Genomic DNA, 16,677 nt, shown 5'->3' with positions numbered 1-16,677 from the left:
TTTATAAAGGGGGCGGTCGAGGCCATGTTGGCGCCGCACTCCAGGAGGAGTCCCGGTCGGCACGGGGACGAAGGCGGTTGCCGGGTGGGCTTCGGCCCAATTCGGCAGCCCAGAAGTTAAAAAAACATTTTCCAAAAATACAAAAAATAGGAAAAACCTAATAAAAATATTTATAAAAATCCCAGAAAAATTCACATAATTCCCTCCTAATATTTGGACTAATGTGAACATTTTTCTGGAGCTAAATGCCTAAAAAATAAAATAAACTTTTTAGTACTAATAAAAATAAATAAACACGCAAATAAAATCAAATAATATATATATATTCAAAATTAAATTTCCAATATTTATTTGTTGTTGTTGAAGAAGTCATATTATCTTCTCTCATTATTTTATTTATTTAATTATTGGAAATTTTTTTTGGAATAAATCACTTTGATCCAATTTGCCAATTTTGAAAATTCAAAAATGATTTTTTGAGAAAACCTCCAACTCTCTCAATTGGTCCTTGAGTTGCTTAAGGTTTCTAGGATCAAAATTCAAATAAAACAAACTCCAAAATGCTCAAATGATGAATGCATATGAATGATCTAAATAACATCCGAATTGAAAATTGGGATGTTACATGACCAATATTTTTACATGATTATGTGGCTACAAAAACAAATTGTGCGGAATGATGAAATATTTTTGTTACAAGTTTTATTATTTAACTTTCTTTTGGCAGCTCTTTATAGTAATATGTTTAGACATTCACATTCGGAACATAGGGTTCATTTAAGTCTATTGTCTAAGTGCACACGTTTCTATGGCATCGCCTATTTTGAAAGGAAATGATGGCATTTCCTATTTGGCGCTGCAGGCGCCGGTTATAGTTGTTTCCGCTAGTAACCACTACACCACCGACCTCAATTTTGAATACAAACTTCCTTTACTTCTCTTTATACATAGAGGAAATGCCCTCCAGGTTCTCTCTGTTTCCCCCCTTTATTTTTTTGTTTCCTTTTTTCTTAAATGCGTGAAATGTTTACAAATAGACGATATTTTTTTCTAATTCATGAACTTTTCTTTAAATTGATGAACTTTTTTCAAACTCGATTAACTTTTTTTGAAATGAATGAACTTTTAACATTTTGATGAACTTATTTTAAAAATTGATGAACTTATTTTATAATCAGATGAACTTTTTTCAAAATTTTGGATTTATTTGAAAATTCATGAACTATTTTTTTCAAACTGGATGAACTTTTTTGAAATTTGGTGCACTTTTATTAAAAAAATAGATGAACCCTTTTCAATTTGAATGAACTTTTTCCAAATTCGATGAACCTTTTTTCAAATCGATGAACTTTTTCATTTTATCAGCAGTTTTTTGGGGTTTTCTTTCCCGCGATAATAGGATTCACTGGCACTGCTCGTAGTGTGCCGGCCCAATAGCGTTGGCTCGCGGGCGCCAGGGAGCTTCCCTGGCGCCTGAAGCGCCGAGTAGGAGGTCCCAGAGCTCCTAACTGGCGCTTTTTAGCGCCGCCAGACGAACCCAGCGCTCACGCGCTCTCTTGGGTGGGCCAGCCCATCAACGCTGCCGTGCTAACACGAGTTGGTTTTGTTCACAAAAAAAACCCAGCATTGTTCGATAAAAAATGTGCTCCTGTGAGGATTCGAGCTGCCACCGTTTAGGTCATGCGCATGTTGCCTAACCACTAGAATTACTACAAGCTTGTGAATATTTTCGTTACAAAAAGTTAAAACATTGCTGCACTATTTCTTCCACATACATTTCAAGAGAAAACGTGATTTTTTTGGGAAAAAATCAGAACAAAATAAACAATCACGACTCAGAAAAGAGTTCATGTATTCAGATCAAATTTATGAATTAGGAAAAAGTTCATCTATTTTTAGAAAAAGTTCACAAAATTTCAAAAAGTTCATTGATTTTTGGGAAAAAGTTCATCGATTTTGAAAAATAAGTTCATTGAATTTCAGAAAAAAGTTCACTGACTTTCAAAAAAGTTCATCTATTTTGAAAAAGGTTCACAAAGTTCAAAAAAAAGTTTATTGAACTTGAGAAAAAGTTCATCGAATTAAAAAAAGACCATCTAATTTGAAAAAAGTTCATCGAATTTGAAAAATAGTTCACGGGTTGGGAAAAAAAAGTTCATCAAATTTGAAAAAAATCATGAATTTTGAAAAAAGTTTATCGAATTTGAAAAAACGTTCATATAATCCGGTAAACTTTTTATATCGAATTAGAAAAAAGGAAGAAAGAAAACGGAAAAAAGGAAAAGAATAAATAAAAGAAATAAGAAATAAGAAGAAAAAAGAAAAAGGAAAATAAAAGAATACAAGAAGGAAGAAGCTGCACATGGTCGCATGACACATCATGCTCGGGTGGTTAGCAAGTGTTGCGCTGTAACCTCGCCACCCGGGATCGAATCCTTATCAGCCCTTATTTTTGCAGCAGTTTACGAAGGAAAAAAATTATCATGGGCTGGCCCATCGGGGAAGGGGGGTGTGCGTCGTGTACCATTATCACTATAACCGGCGCTATGAGCGCCGTCTATTGTTTTTCGAAAAAAAAGGAAATTCAATTCTTAACATATTTTCTTTCTTTTACTCTTTCACTACTACTAGTACCCACCCCTGACGGCCCAATAGGCCTAGCTGCACTTCTCCCATGAAAAGAAACAAAGGAACAAATCTTTTTTTCTCAAAAAAAAGAACAAATCTTAAAAAAAAGCAAAGAAAGGAACACGTTTTCTGGCCTCGTTCGCTGAATCGCGAAAACGCGGTGGCGCCAATCCGGAGCCGCCTTGGACATGGAGATGAGGCACGCAGATTTATAGCACCGCCCTGAGACTGGCACACCATCGCTCGCATTGTTTTTCTTCTCCTGATTCCCAGCAAGAGAAATCTAGGGCAATGCCGCTGCTGCCGCGCCCTCTCCTGCCATTGCCCGCCGTCGCGTCGAAGGTCACACCCAAGAGCAGCAAAAACATGGCGATGACAACGGCCAAGAGAACTAATGGCGCGCCCCGCTCGCTGAAGAAGGTTCCTTGGGTGGACGCAGCGGCCAAGAAGACGAACAGCGCGCCCTACTTGCCTCCAAAGGTTCTTCAGAAGTCCACCGTGGATGCGGCGCGCCGGCAACTGCGATTCACGTGCGGGGATGCTGTCGAGGTGCGCAACAGGTTATGCACGAACGTCGTCTTCTCCGGCAACAGGCAGCTGGTGATCTTCCTCCGTGCCAAGGTACTCTCCGCCTCGACCGGCACCGAGTCCTACCTCGTCGAGTACCCCGCCATCAACAACAAACCCAGCCGTGTCGCACGAGTGCCATCATGGGACGTCCGCGAGCAGCGTCACGCTCCACCGCAGGCGCACCCGGCCGCTGACGCTGCACGCCGGCCAGTTCCAAGAGACCACCACTGCTGGAGCGGACTGACCGCGGCGACGGTTATTGCAAGAAGGAGAAGAGGGTCGGCAAAGGGACCCCGATGGACGCGCTGTGCCGATTCTACGAGGAGCACGACGATGATGAAGGTCGATGGAGGACGCCCACCAGTTTACGATTAGTTACAATTCTCTCAGGAATTAGCTAGTTTTCTTCTTTGCTCTCTGATCTAGCAGAGTCTGTCATGAATTCATGATCGCTGGAGAGAGGAACTGATGAACATGATCATTAGCAGAACCCTGCAACTGACGATGTATCATGAATTCATGATCGCTGGAGAGAGGAACTGATGTACGTATGTGTGTAGTCCATATATTATTAAAATTCATGATTCTCGTTTTTCTTGAGATCAAAAGGTTAAGAGAAAGCAGCAAAGTAAGTTTTTTTTTCAGGTTCAATCATATGCAGGATTGCTCTATCGTCCATCGACCGAGTTCAGTTGTTACTGTACATATGTTGTAACTCCAAAATTTTGCCATTCATTACAATCTGAAGGCACCCCTTCCTCTCCCCTAATTCTGTTAATAACCGGGGAAAACATCATATCAACGACAGAGACGCTCAGGTAACACGCACGAAGGCAGCGGCCTTGCAGAGGATCTGCGGGATGTTAGAACAAATCATCTTATCGTTGTAATCTCAACCTCTTCCTCTATCTCCTATTGTATTCAAACTCTTGTACTCATCCTTGTGCGTCAAGGCAAGTCCTTCGGCCCTATCAATATATATACGCACGCGGCTCCCCTCGTGGGAGTAGGAACGCTTCATATTTTTACATGGTCATCAGAGCCCCTCTTTCATACATCTAGCCACAAACCAGAAAACAAAACCTTAGATCATATTCGCGATCGCTGTCATGTCTTCCTCAGCCGGCATCGCCCTGAACCTTGGTTCACCTCCATCAGAAAAGCTTGCGAGGGGGAATTTCATCCTCTGGAAGACGCAAGTTCTCCCAGCCCTGCGAGGAGTGCAGGTTACAGGGCTTCTGGACAACTCCGACGCCGCTCCGCCCAAGACGGTGGAGGTCACAAAGGCGGACAAAACCACGGCCCAAGAGCCGAATCCTCTATATGGAACTTGGATCGCCAAAGATCAACAGGTTCTATCATATCTACTCAACTCCATGTCTCCTGAGATCCTTGCGCAGGTCGTCGGGAGGGACTCCACCTTCGAGCTCTGGACTACAATCAACAATCTCTTCGCCTCACAATCGCAGTCTCGGATCACCAACCTAAGGATTGCGATCACCAACACCAAGAAAGGCACTATGTCTAGTTCAGCATACATGGCGAAGATGAAGAGCCTCGGGGATGAACTAGCTGCTGTTGGCCGCCCCGTCTCTGATCCGGAGATGGTGGACTACATACTTGCAGGATTGGACCGCGACTACGACTCCGTGGTGGCGGCGATCGGCGCTGTCAAGAACAGCATCACCGCCGATGATCTCTTTGCTTAGATCTCTGCCTTTGATCAAAGGATGGAGATGTTGGACGACTCGTCTTCAGGCGGGTTTCATACATCCGCTAATGCAGTCTACAGAGGCCGTGGCTCGTCCCGCAACAGATCCTATCGCGGGCGAGGAGGAAGGGGGCGCGGCCGTAGTGGTGACCGCGGTGACCGTGGTGACCGCCAGCCTTCTCCCTCCAATGGCGGCGGCGGCTTCAGAGGACGCCCTCGGCAGCAACAACAATAATAGGTGCGTGAGCAGCATGACTCCCCAGAGTGCCAGATATGTCTCAAGCATCATCCAGGGGGTGCACGCGTCTGCTGGTGGCGCTACGAAGAGAATGATCAAGAAGAAAAGGAGGCGCATGCAGTCTCCTATGGAGTTGATACAAATTGGTATGCCGACAGTGCAGCAACAAATCACATCACGGGTGAACTTGACAAGTTGACCATGCGGGAGAAGTACAACGGAGGTGACCAAATTCGCACGGCAGGCAGTTCTGGTATGAATATTACACATATTGGTAGTTCAATCGTTAAAAACCCCATGAAAAATTTGCACTTGAAAGATGTCTTGCATGTTCCAGAAACTTCCAAAAATCTTGTTTCCGTTCATCGTTTCACTCTTGATAACAATGTTCTCATAGAATTCTATCCTTATTTTTTCCTGGTTAAGGACTTGGCAATAAGGAGAATAATTCTTAGAGAACGGTGCGTGGGAGGTCTCTACCCACTCATATCATCATCATCTTCATGGTCAGATAAACAAGCAAATATTGTCACCAAGCCTTCTTCATCAAGGTGGCACAGTCGTTTGGGTCATCCATCTTCAGTCATAGTTAAATATATTCTTAGCAAAAATAAACTCTCTTATGAGCCTAGTCTTAGTGTTGAGTCAGTTTGTGATCCGTGTCAACAAGCTAAAAGTCATCAATTGCCTTACCCTATTTCTATTAGTGTATCTACTTCTCCATTACAACTCATCTTCTCAGATGTATGGGGACCAGTCCCTACTTCAGTTGGGAGATTTTCCTACTATGTAAGCTTCATTGATGATTATAGTAAATTTACTTGGATTTATTTGTTGAAAAAAGATCCGATGTATTCCAAGTCTTTATCAATTTTCAAAACCTTGTTGAACGCAAACTGAACTCCAAAATCATTGCCATGCAAACCGATTGGGGTGGTGAGTATGAGAAGTTGAACTCTTTTTTCCAAGAACTTGGCATCTCACATCATGTCTCTTGTCCTCATGCTCACCAACAGAATGGCTCTGCTGAGAGAAAACATCGTCACATTGTTGATATGGGACTAGCACTGCTAGCAAATGCATCCATGCCACTTAAGTTCTGGGATGAAGCATTTTTAACTGCCACCTACCTCATCAACTTGCTTCCAAGCAAAGTTATTAAACTTGACACACCTATTACACGTCTCCTTGGTGTTACACCCAACTACACATCACTCCATGTTTTTGGGTGCGCACGTTGGCCCAATCTCAGACCCTACAACACAAGAAAACTCGCTTTTCGCTCTAAACGATGTGTCTTCTTAGGCTATAGCCCTATGCATAAAGGGGTTAAATGTCTTGGTGTTCCTACTGGTAGGGTCTACATATCTAGAGATGTTGTTTTTGATGAGTCTGTGTTCCCTTTTGCATCACTTCATCCCAATGCCGGTGCCCTCCTTCGCAAATAAATTCTCCTTCTTCCTACACATCTTCAGGCTTTTGATCATGGGGGCGATGATTGTACTAACCAATGTGATGATATTCCTACTGGTACTGCTCCTACTCTTATGCCTGCGCAGGTCCCTGAAGAAAACGGAGCTCAAATTGATCAAAATCTCGAAAATCCAGCTCAAAATGATCTTATATTTCATGCTGAAGAAGGAGACGAGCCGGACACGGACAACGAGGACGATTCGGCGGCGCCTGGCACGCCTGCACGCGCGCAGTCCTCGGATCACGCGATCGAATCCTCCTTGGATCGCGCTCCCACCAGCAGCGGCTTCGGCTCCCGGTCCAGCCAATCCCGTGGCGCCGCATCGTCGACAGGTGGGGACAGCAGCGGGGCCGCATCTTCCTCGCCTCGCGTGCGCATGCAGCCGCGGTCGGGCTGCGGATCCGCTGTGCCGCGCCACGCGGTTACTTCCCGCGTGCCTACAGGAGCGGCGGCCACACCGGTGGCCACAGGATCTCCTGTGCTGACTGCGCCAGAATCTTCTACGCCAGCGCCTGATTCTCCCGGATTAGCTGTGGCAAGTGCACCTGCGGTCCAATCTGTGGCTTCTCCAAGAGTCAGGACTAGACTACAAAAAGGTATACGAAATCCAAGATAAGAACGGATGGAACTATACCATATGGCATGTTGTGTATTTTAGGAGAGCCAACAACTGTGAGTGTTGGAAATATGCCCTAGAGGCAATAATAAAAGTGTTATTATTATATTTCCTTGTTCATGATAATTGTCTTTTATTCATGCTATAACTGTATTATCCGGAAATCGTAATACACGTGTGAATATATAGACCACAATATGTCCCTAGTGAGCCTCTAGTTGACTAGCTCGTTGTGATCAACAGATAGTCATGGTTTCCTGGCTATGGACATTGGATGTCGTCGATAACGGGATCACATCATTAGGAGAATGATGTGATGGACAAGACCCAATCCTAAGACTAGCACAAAAGATCGAGTAGTTCATTTGCTAGAGCTTTGCGAATGTCAAGTATCTCTTCCTTTGACCATGAGATCGTATAACTCCTGGATACCGTAGGAGTGCTTTGGGTGTATCAAACGTCACAACGTAACTGGGTGACTATAAAGGTGCACTACAGGTATCTCCGAAAGTATCTATTGTTTTATGCGGATCGAGACTGGGATTTGTCACTCCATGTAAACGGAGAGGTATCTCTGGGCCCACTCGGTAGGACATCATCATATGCGCAATGTGACCAAGGAGTTGATCACGGGATGATGTGTTGCGGAACGAGTAAAGTGACTTGCTGGTAACGAGATTGAACAAGGTATTGGATACCGACGATCGAATCTCGGGCAAGTAAAATACCGCTAGACAAAGGGAATTGAATACGGGATTGATTAAGTCCTTGACATCGTGGTTCATCCGATGAGATCATCGTGGAACATGTGGGAGCCAACATGGGTATCCAGATCCCGCTGTTGGTTATTGACCGGAGAACGTCTCGGTCATGTCTGCATGTCTCCCGAACCCGTAGGGTCTACACACTTAAGGTTCGATGACGCTAGGGTTATAAAGGAAGCTTGTATGTGGTTACCGAATGTTGTTCGGAGTCCCGGATGAGATCCCGGACGTCACGAGGAGTTCCGGAATGGTCCGGAGGTAAAGATTTATATATAGGAAGTCCTGTTTCGGCCATCGGGACAAATTTCGGGGTCATCGGTATTGTACCGGGACCACCGGAAGGGTCCCGGGGGCCCACCGGGTGGGGCCACCTGCCCCCGGGGGCCACATGGGCTGTAGGGGGTGCGCCTTGGCCTACATGGGCCAAGGGAACCAGCCCCAAGAGGCCCATGCGCAAGGAAACTTGGAGAGGGAAGAGTCCTAAAGGGGGAAGGCACCTCCGAGGTGCCTTGGGGAGGATGGACTCCTCCCCATCCTTAGCCGCACCCCTTCCTTGGAGGAGGGGGCAAGGATGCGCCTCCCCCCTCTCCCTTGGCCCTATATATAGTGGGGAAAAGGAGGAGCAATCATACCTAAGGCCTTTGGTTGCCTCCCTCTCCCTCCCGTGACACATCTCCTCTCCCGTAGGTGCTCGGCGAAGCCCTGCAGGGATTGCCACGCTCCTCCACCACCACCACGCCGTTGTGCTGCTGTTGGATGGAGTCTTCCTCAACCTCTCCCTCTCTCCTTGCTGGATCAAGGCGTGGGAGACATCGTCGAGCTGTACGTGTGTTGAACGCGGAGGTGCCGTCCGTTCGGCACTTGATCATCGGTGATCTGAATCACGACGAGTACGACTCCATCAACCCCGTTCACTTGAACGCTTCCGCTTAGCGATCTACAAGGGTATGTAGATGCACTCTCTTTCTACTCGTTGCTGGTCTCTCCATAGATAGATCTTGGTGACACGTAGGAAAATTTTGAATTTCTGCTACGTTCCCCAACAGTGGCATCATGAGCTAGGTCTATTGCGTAGATTCTTTGCACGAGTAGAACACAAAGTAGTTGTGGGCGTTGATGTTGTTCAATATGCTTACCGTTACTAGTCCAATCTTGTTTCGACGGTATTGTGGGATGAAGCGGCCCGGACCGACCTTACACGTATTCTTACGTGAGACAGGTTCCACCGATTGACATGCACTTGGTGCATAAGGTGGCTAGCGGGTGCCAGTCTCTCCCACTTTAGTCGGAACGGATTCGATGAAAAGGGTCCTTATGAAGGGTAAATAGCAATTGGCATATCACGTTGTGGTCTTGCGTAGGTAAGAAACGTTCTTGCTAGAAACCCATAGCAGCCACGTAAAACATGCAACAACAATTAGAGGACGTCTAACTTGTTTTTGCAGGGTATGCTATGTGATGTGATATGGCCAGAAGAATGTGATGAATGATATGTGATGTATGAGATTGATCATGTTCTTGTAATAGGAATCACGACTTGCATGTCGATGAGTATGACAACCGGCAGGAGCCATAGGAGTTGTCTTTATTTATTGTATGACCTGCGTGTCATTGAACAACGCCATGTAAATTACTTTACTTTATTGCTAAACGCGTTAGCCATAGAAGTAGAAGTAGTCGTTGGCGTGACAACTTCATGAAGACACGATGATGGAGATCATGATGATGGAGATCATGGTGTCATGCCGGTGACAAGATGATCATGGAGCCCCGAAGATGAAGATCAAAGGAGCTATATGATATTGGCCATATCATGTCACTACTCTATTTGATTGCATGTGATGTTTATCATGTTTATGCATCTTGTTTGCTTAGAACGACGGTAGTAAATAAGATGATCCCTTACAACAATTTCAAGAAGTGTTCTCCCCTAACTGTGCACCGTTGCTACAGTTCGTCGCTTCTAAGCACCACGTGATGATCGGGTGTGATGGATTCTTACGTTCACATACAACGGGTGTAAGACAGTTTTACACAGCGAAAACACTTAGGGTTAACTTGACGAGCCTAGCATGTGCAGACATGGCCTCGGAACACGGAGACCGAAAGGTCGAGCATGAGTCGTATAGAAGATACGACCAACATGAAGATGTTCACCGACGTTAACTAGTCCGTCTCACGTGATGATCGGACACGGCCTAGTTGACTCGGATCATGTGATCACTTAGATGACCAGAGGGATGTCTATCTGAGTGGGAGTTCATAAGATGAACTTAATTATCCTGAACATAGTCAAAAGACCTTTTGCAAATTATGTCGTAGCTCGCGCTTTAGTTCTACTGTTTTAGTTATGTTCCTAGAGAAAATATAGTTGAAAGTTGAAAGTAGCGATTATGCGGACAGTAGAAAGCTTATGTCCTTAATGCACTGCTCAATGTGCTGAACCCCAAACGTCGTTTGTGGATGTTTCGAACATCGAACATACACGTTTTGATAACTACGTGATAGTTCAGTTAAACGGTTTAGAATTGAGGCACCAAAGACGTTTTCGAAACGTCACGGAACATATGAGATGTTTCGAGGGCTGAAATTGGGATTTCAGGCTCGTGCCCACGTCAAGAGGTATAAGACCTCCGACGATTTTTCTTAGCCTGCAAACTAAGGGAGAAAAGCTCAATCGTTGAGCTTGTGCTCAGATTGTCTGAGCACAACAATCACTTGAATCAAGTGGGAGTTGATCTTCCAGATGAAATAGTGATAGTTCCTCCGAAGTCATTACCACCAAGCTGCTAGAGCTTCGTGATAAACTATAATATATCAAGGACATATATGATGATCCTTGAGATATTCGCGATGTTTAACTCCGCGAAAGTAGAAATCAAAAGGGAGCATCAATCGTTGATGGTTAGTAAAACCACTAGTTTCAAGAAGGGCAAGGGCAAGAAGGGATACTTCATGAAACGGCAAATCAGCTGCTGCTCAAATGAAGAAACCCGAGGTTGAACCCAAACCCGAGACTAAGTGCTTCTGTAATAAGGGGAACAACCACTGGAGCAAGATTACCCTAGATACTTGGTAGATGAGAAGGCTGGCAAGGTCGATAGAAGTATATTGGATATACATTGTGTTAATGTGTACTTTACTAGTACTCCTAGTAGCACCAGGGTATTAGATACCGGTTCGGTTGCTAAGTGTTAGTAACTCAAAATAAAAGCTACGGAATAAACGGAGACTAGCTAAAGGTGAGCTGACGATATGTGTTGGAAGTGTTTCCAATGTTGATATGATCAAGCATCGCACGCTCCCTCTACCATCGAGATTTGGTGTTTGCGTTGAGCATAGACATGATTGGATTATGTCTATCGCAGTACGGTTATTCATTTAAAGAGAATAATGGTTACTCTATTTATTTGAATAATACCTTAAATGGTCTTGCACCTAAAAGGAATGGTTTATTGAATCTTGATCGTAGTGATACACATGTTCATGCCAAAAAGATAGTAATGATAGTACCACTTACTTGTGGCACTGCCATGTAAGTCATAATGGTATAAAACGCATGAAGAAGCTCCATGTTGATGGATCTTTGGACTCACTCGTTTTTGAAAAGTTTGAGACATGCGAACCATGTCTATTGGTATATATGCATGAAGAAACTCCATGCAAATGGACCGTTTGAACTCACTTAATTTTGAATCACTTGAGATATGCAAATCATACCACATGGGCAAGATGACTCAAAAGCCTCGGTTTCAGTAAGATGGAACAAGATAGCAACTTGTTGGAAGTAACACATTTTGATGTGTGTAGTCCAATGAGTGCTGAGGCATGCAGTGAATATCGTTATGATCTTACTTCACAGATGATTCGAGTAGATGTTGAGAATATTTACTTGATGAAACACAAGTCTGAATCATTGAATGGTTCAAGTAATTTCAGAGTGAAGTAGAAGATCATTATGACAAGAGGATAAAATGTCTATGATACGATCATAGAGATGAATATCTAAGTTACGAGTTTTGGCACACAATTAAGACATTGTGGAAATTGTTTCACAATTAATACCGCCTGGAACACCATAGTGTGATGGTGTGTCCGAACATCATAGTTGCACCCTATTGGATATGGTGCGTACCATGATGTCTCTTATCGAATTACCACTATCGTTCATGGGTTAGGCATTAGAGACAACCACATTCACTTTAAATAGGGCACCACGTAATTCCGTTGAGATGACACCGTATGAATTATGGTTTAGAGAAACCTAAGTTGTCGTTTCTTAAAGGTTTGGGGCTGCGACGCTTATGTGGAAAAGTTTCAGGATTAAGATCGAACCCAAAGCGGATAAATTGCATCTTCATAGGACACCCAAAACAGTTGGGTATACCTCCTAATTCAGATCCGAAAGCAATATGGATTGTTTCTAGAATCGGGTCCTTTCTCGAGGAAAAGTTTCTCTCGAAAGAATTGAGTGGGAGGATGGTGGAAACTTGATGAGGTTATTGAACCGTCTCTTCAACTAGTGTGTGGCAGGGCACAGGAAGTTGTTCCTGTGGCACCTACACCAATTGAAGTGGAAGCTTATGATAGTGATCATGAAGCTTCGGATCAAGTCACTACCGAACCTCGTAGGACGACAAGGACACGTACTACTTCGGAGTGGTAAGGTGATCCTGTCTTGAAGGTCATGTTGCTAGACAACAATGAACCTACGAGCTATGGAGAAGCGATGGTGGGCCCGAATTCCTGCAAATGGTTAGAAGCCATGAAATCCGAGATAGTATCCATATATCAGAACAAAGCATGGACTTTGGTGGACTTGCCCGTTGATCGGCAAGCCATTAAGATAAATGGATTTTTAAGAAGAAGACGGACGTGGATGGTAATGTCACCATCTATGAAGCTCGACTTGTGGCGAAGTGTTTTCCGACAAGTTCAAGGAGTTGACTACGATGAGATTTTCTCACTCGTAGCGATGCTTAAAGTCCGTCGGAATCATGTTAGCATTAGCTGCATTTATGAAATCTGGCAGATGGATGTCAAGACAAGTTTCCTTACTAGTTTTCGTAAAGAAAGGTTGTATGCAATACAATCAGAAAAGTTTTGTCGATCCTAAGGATGCTAAAAGGTATGCTAGCTCCAGCGATCCTTTTAAGGACTGGAGTAAGCATCTCGGAGTTGGAATGTATGCTTTGATGATGATCAAAATTTTTGGGTTTGTACAAAGTTTATGAGAAACTTGTATTTCCAAAGAAGTGAGTGGGAGCACTATAGAATTTCTGATGAGTATATGTTGTTGACATATTGATGATCAGAAATGATGTAGAATTTCTAGAAAGCATATAGGGTTATTTGAAAGGTGTTTTTCAATAGAAAACCTGGATTAAGCTACTTGAACATTGAGCATCAAGATCTATAAGGATAGATCAAAATGCTTAATAATACTTTCAAATGAGCACATGCCTTGACGTGATCTTGAAGGTGTTCAAGATGGATCAGTCAAAGAAGGAGTTCTTGCCTGAGTTGTAAGGTATGAAGTTAAGGCTTAAAGCTCGACCACGGCAGAATAGAGAGAAAGGACGAAGGTCGTCCCCTATGCTTAAGACGTAGGCTCTTCAGTATGCTATGCTGTGTACCGCACCTGAAGTGTGCCTTGCCATGAGTCAGTCAAGGGGTACAAGAGTGATCCAAGAATGGATCACAAGACAGCGGTCAAAGTTATCCTTAGTAACTAGTGGACTAAGGAATTTTCTCGATTATGGAGGTGGTAAAAGAGTTCGTCGTAAAGGTTACGACGATGCAAGCTTGACACCTATCCGGATAGCTCTGAGTAGAGATACCGGATACATATAATGGAGCAACAATTTAGAATAGCTCCAAGTAGAACAGTCATTTGGAATAGCTCCAAATAGAGCGTGGTAGCTGCATCTAGGAGATGACATAGAGATTTGTAAAACACACACGGATCTGAAAGGTTCAGACCCGTTGACTAAAACCTCTCTCACAAGCAACATGATCAAACTTAAAACTCATTGAGTATTAATCACATAGTGATGTGAACTAGACTACTGATTCTAGTAAACTCTTGGGTGTTAGTCACATGGCGATGTGACCTGTGAGTGTTAATCACATGACAATGTGAACTAGATTATTGACTCTAGTGCAAGTGGGAGACCGTTGGAAATATGCCCTAGAGGCAATAATAAAAGTGTTATTATTATATTTCCTTGTTCATGATAATTGTCTTTTATTCATGCTATAACTGTATTATCCGGAAATCGTAATACACGTGTGAATATATAGACCACAATATGTCCCTAGTGAGCCTCTAGTTGACTAGCTCGTTGTGATCAACAGATAGTCATGGTTTCCTGGCTATGGACATTGGATGTCGTTGATAACGGGATCACATCATTAGGAGAATGATGTGATGGACAAGACCCAATCCTAAGACTAGCACAAAAGATCGAGTAGTTCATTTGCTAGAGCTTTGCGAATGTCAAGTATCTCTTCCTTTGACCATGAGATCGTATAACTCCTGGATACCGTAGGAGTGCTTTGGGTGTATCAAACGTCACAACGTAACTGGGTGACTATAAAGGTGCACTACAGGTATCTCCGAAAGTATCTATTGTTTTATGCGGATCAAGACTGGGATTTGTCACTCCGTGTAAACGGAGAGGTATCTCTGGGCCCACTCGGTAGGACATCATCATATGCGCAATGTGACCAAGGAGTTGATCACGGGATGATGTGTTGCGGAACGAGTAAAGTGACTTGCTGGTAACGAGATTGAACAAGGTATTGGATACCGACGATCGAATCTCGGGCAAGTAAAATACCGCTAGACAAAGGGAATTGAATACGGGATTGATTAAGTCCTTGACATCGTGGTTCATCCGATGAGATCATCGTGGAACATGTGGGAGCCAACATGGGTATCCAGATCCCGCTGTTGGTTATTGACCGGAGAACGTCTCGGTCATGTCTGCATGTCTCCCGAACCCGTAGGGTCTACACACTTAAGGTTCGATGACGCTAGGGTTATAAAGGAAGCTTGTATGTGGTTACCGAATGTTGTTCGGAGTCCCGGATGAGATCTCGGACGTCACGAGGAGTTCCGGAATGGTCCGGAGGTAAAGATTTATATATAAGAAGTCCTGTTTCGGCCATCGGGACAAATTTCGGGGTCATCGGTATTGTACCGGGACCACCGGAAGGGTCCCGGGGGCCCACCGGGTGGGGCCACCTGCCCCCGGGGGCCACATGGGCTGTAGGGGGTGCGCCTTGGCCTACATGGGCCAAGGGCACCAGCCCCAAGAGGCCCATGCGCAAGGAAACTTGGAGAGGGAAGAGTCCTAAAGGGGGAAGGCACCTCCGAGGTGCCTTGGGGAGGATGGACTCCTCCCCATCCTTAGCCGCACCCCTTCCTTGGAGGAGGGGGCAAGGCTGCGCCTCCCCCCTCTCCCTTGGCCCTATATATAGTGGGGAAAAGGAGGAGCAATCATACCTAAGGCCTTTGGTTGCCTCCCTCTCCCTCCCGTGACACATCTCCTCTCCCGTAGGTGCTCGGCGAAGCCCTGCAGGGATTGCCACGCTCCTCCACCACCACCACGCCGTTGTGCTGCTGTTGGATGGAGTCTTCCTCAACCTCTCCCTCTCTCCTTGCTGGATCAAGGCGTGGGAGACATCGTCGAGCTGTACGTGTGTTGAACGCGGAGGTGCCGTCCGTTCGGCACTTGATCATCGGTGATCTGAATCACGACGAGTACGACTCCATCAACCCCGTTCACTTGAACGCTTCCGCTTAGCGATCTACAAGGGTATGTAGATGCACTCTCTTTCTACTCATTGCTGGTCTCTCCATAGATAGATCTTGGTGACACGTAGGAAAATTTTGAATTTCTGCTACGTTCCCCAACAGTGAGTAGTGCACTTGATGATCCCAAGTGGAAGAAGGCAATGGATGAGGAATATTCTGCACTGATGAGAAACAAAACTTGGCATCTTGTACCAAACCAGAAAGGTAAAAATATAATTGATTGCAAATGGGTATACAGAATCAAAAAGAAGGCAGATGGCTCCATTGACAGGTATAAGGCACGTTTGGTTGCAAAGGGCTTCAAGCAACGTTATGGCATTGATTATGAGGACACCTTTAATCCCGTTGTGAAAGCTGCAACTATCAGACTTGTGCTAGCCATTGCTGTTTCCAGAGGATGGAGCCTAAGACAGCTAGATGTACAGAACGCGTTTTTGCATGGTGTTCTGGAAGAGGAAGTGTTCATGAGACAGCCACCTGGGTATGAAAGTAAGAAATCTCCACATTTTGTTTGCAAGCTTGATAAAGCACTCTATGGCTTGAAACAAGCACCTAGAGCATGGTATTCCAGACTGAGCTTACAATTGAAATCTCTTGGCTTCATTGCTTCAAAGGCTGATACATCCTTTTTTACTTATAACAAGGCAGGAGTGGTTATTTTCTTGCTTATATATGTTGATGATATCATAGTTGCAAGTTCTTCACAAAATGCCACTAATGCTCTTCTGCATGACTTAAGTTCAGAGTTTGCCTTAAAGGACCTAGGTGATTTGCACTTCTTCCTAGGTATTGAAGTCAAGAAAACTCAAGATGGCATTATGTTAAAACAGGAGAAATACATCACTGAACTTCTG

Source organism: Triticum dicoccoides, chromosome 7A (genome assembly GCF_002162155.2).
Source record: "Triticum dicoccoides isolate Atlit2015 ecotype Zavitan chromosome 7A, WEW_v2.0, whole genome shotgun sequence".
Classification (NCBI taxonomy): Eukaryota; Viridiplantae; Streptophyta; class Magnoliopsida; order Poales; family Poaceae; genus Triticum; species Triticum dicoccoides.
This window is presented reverse-complemented; position numbering follows the sequence as displayed.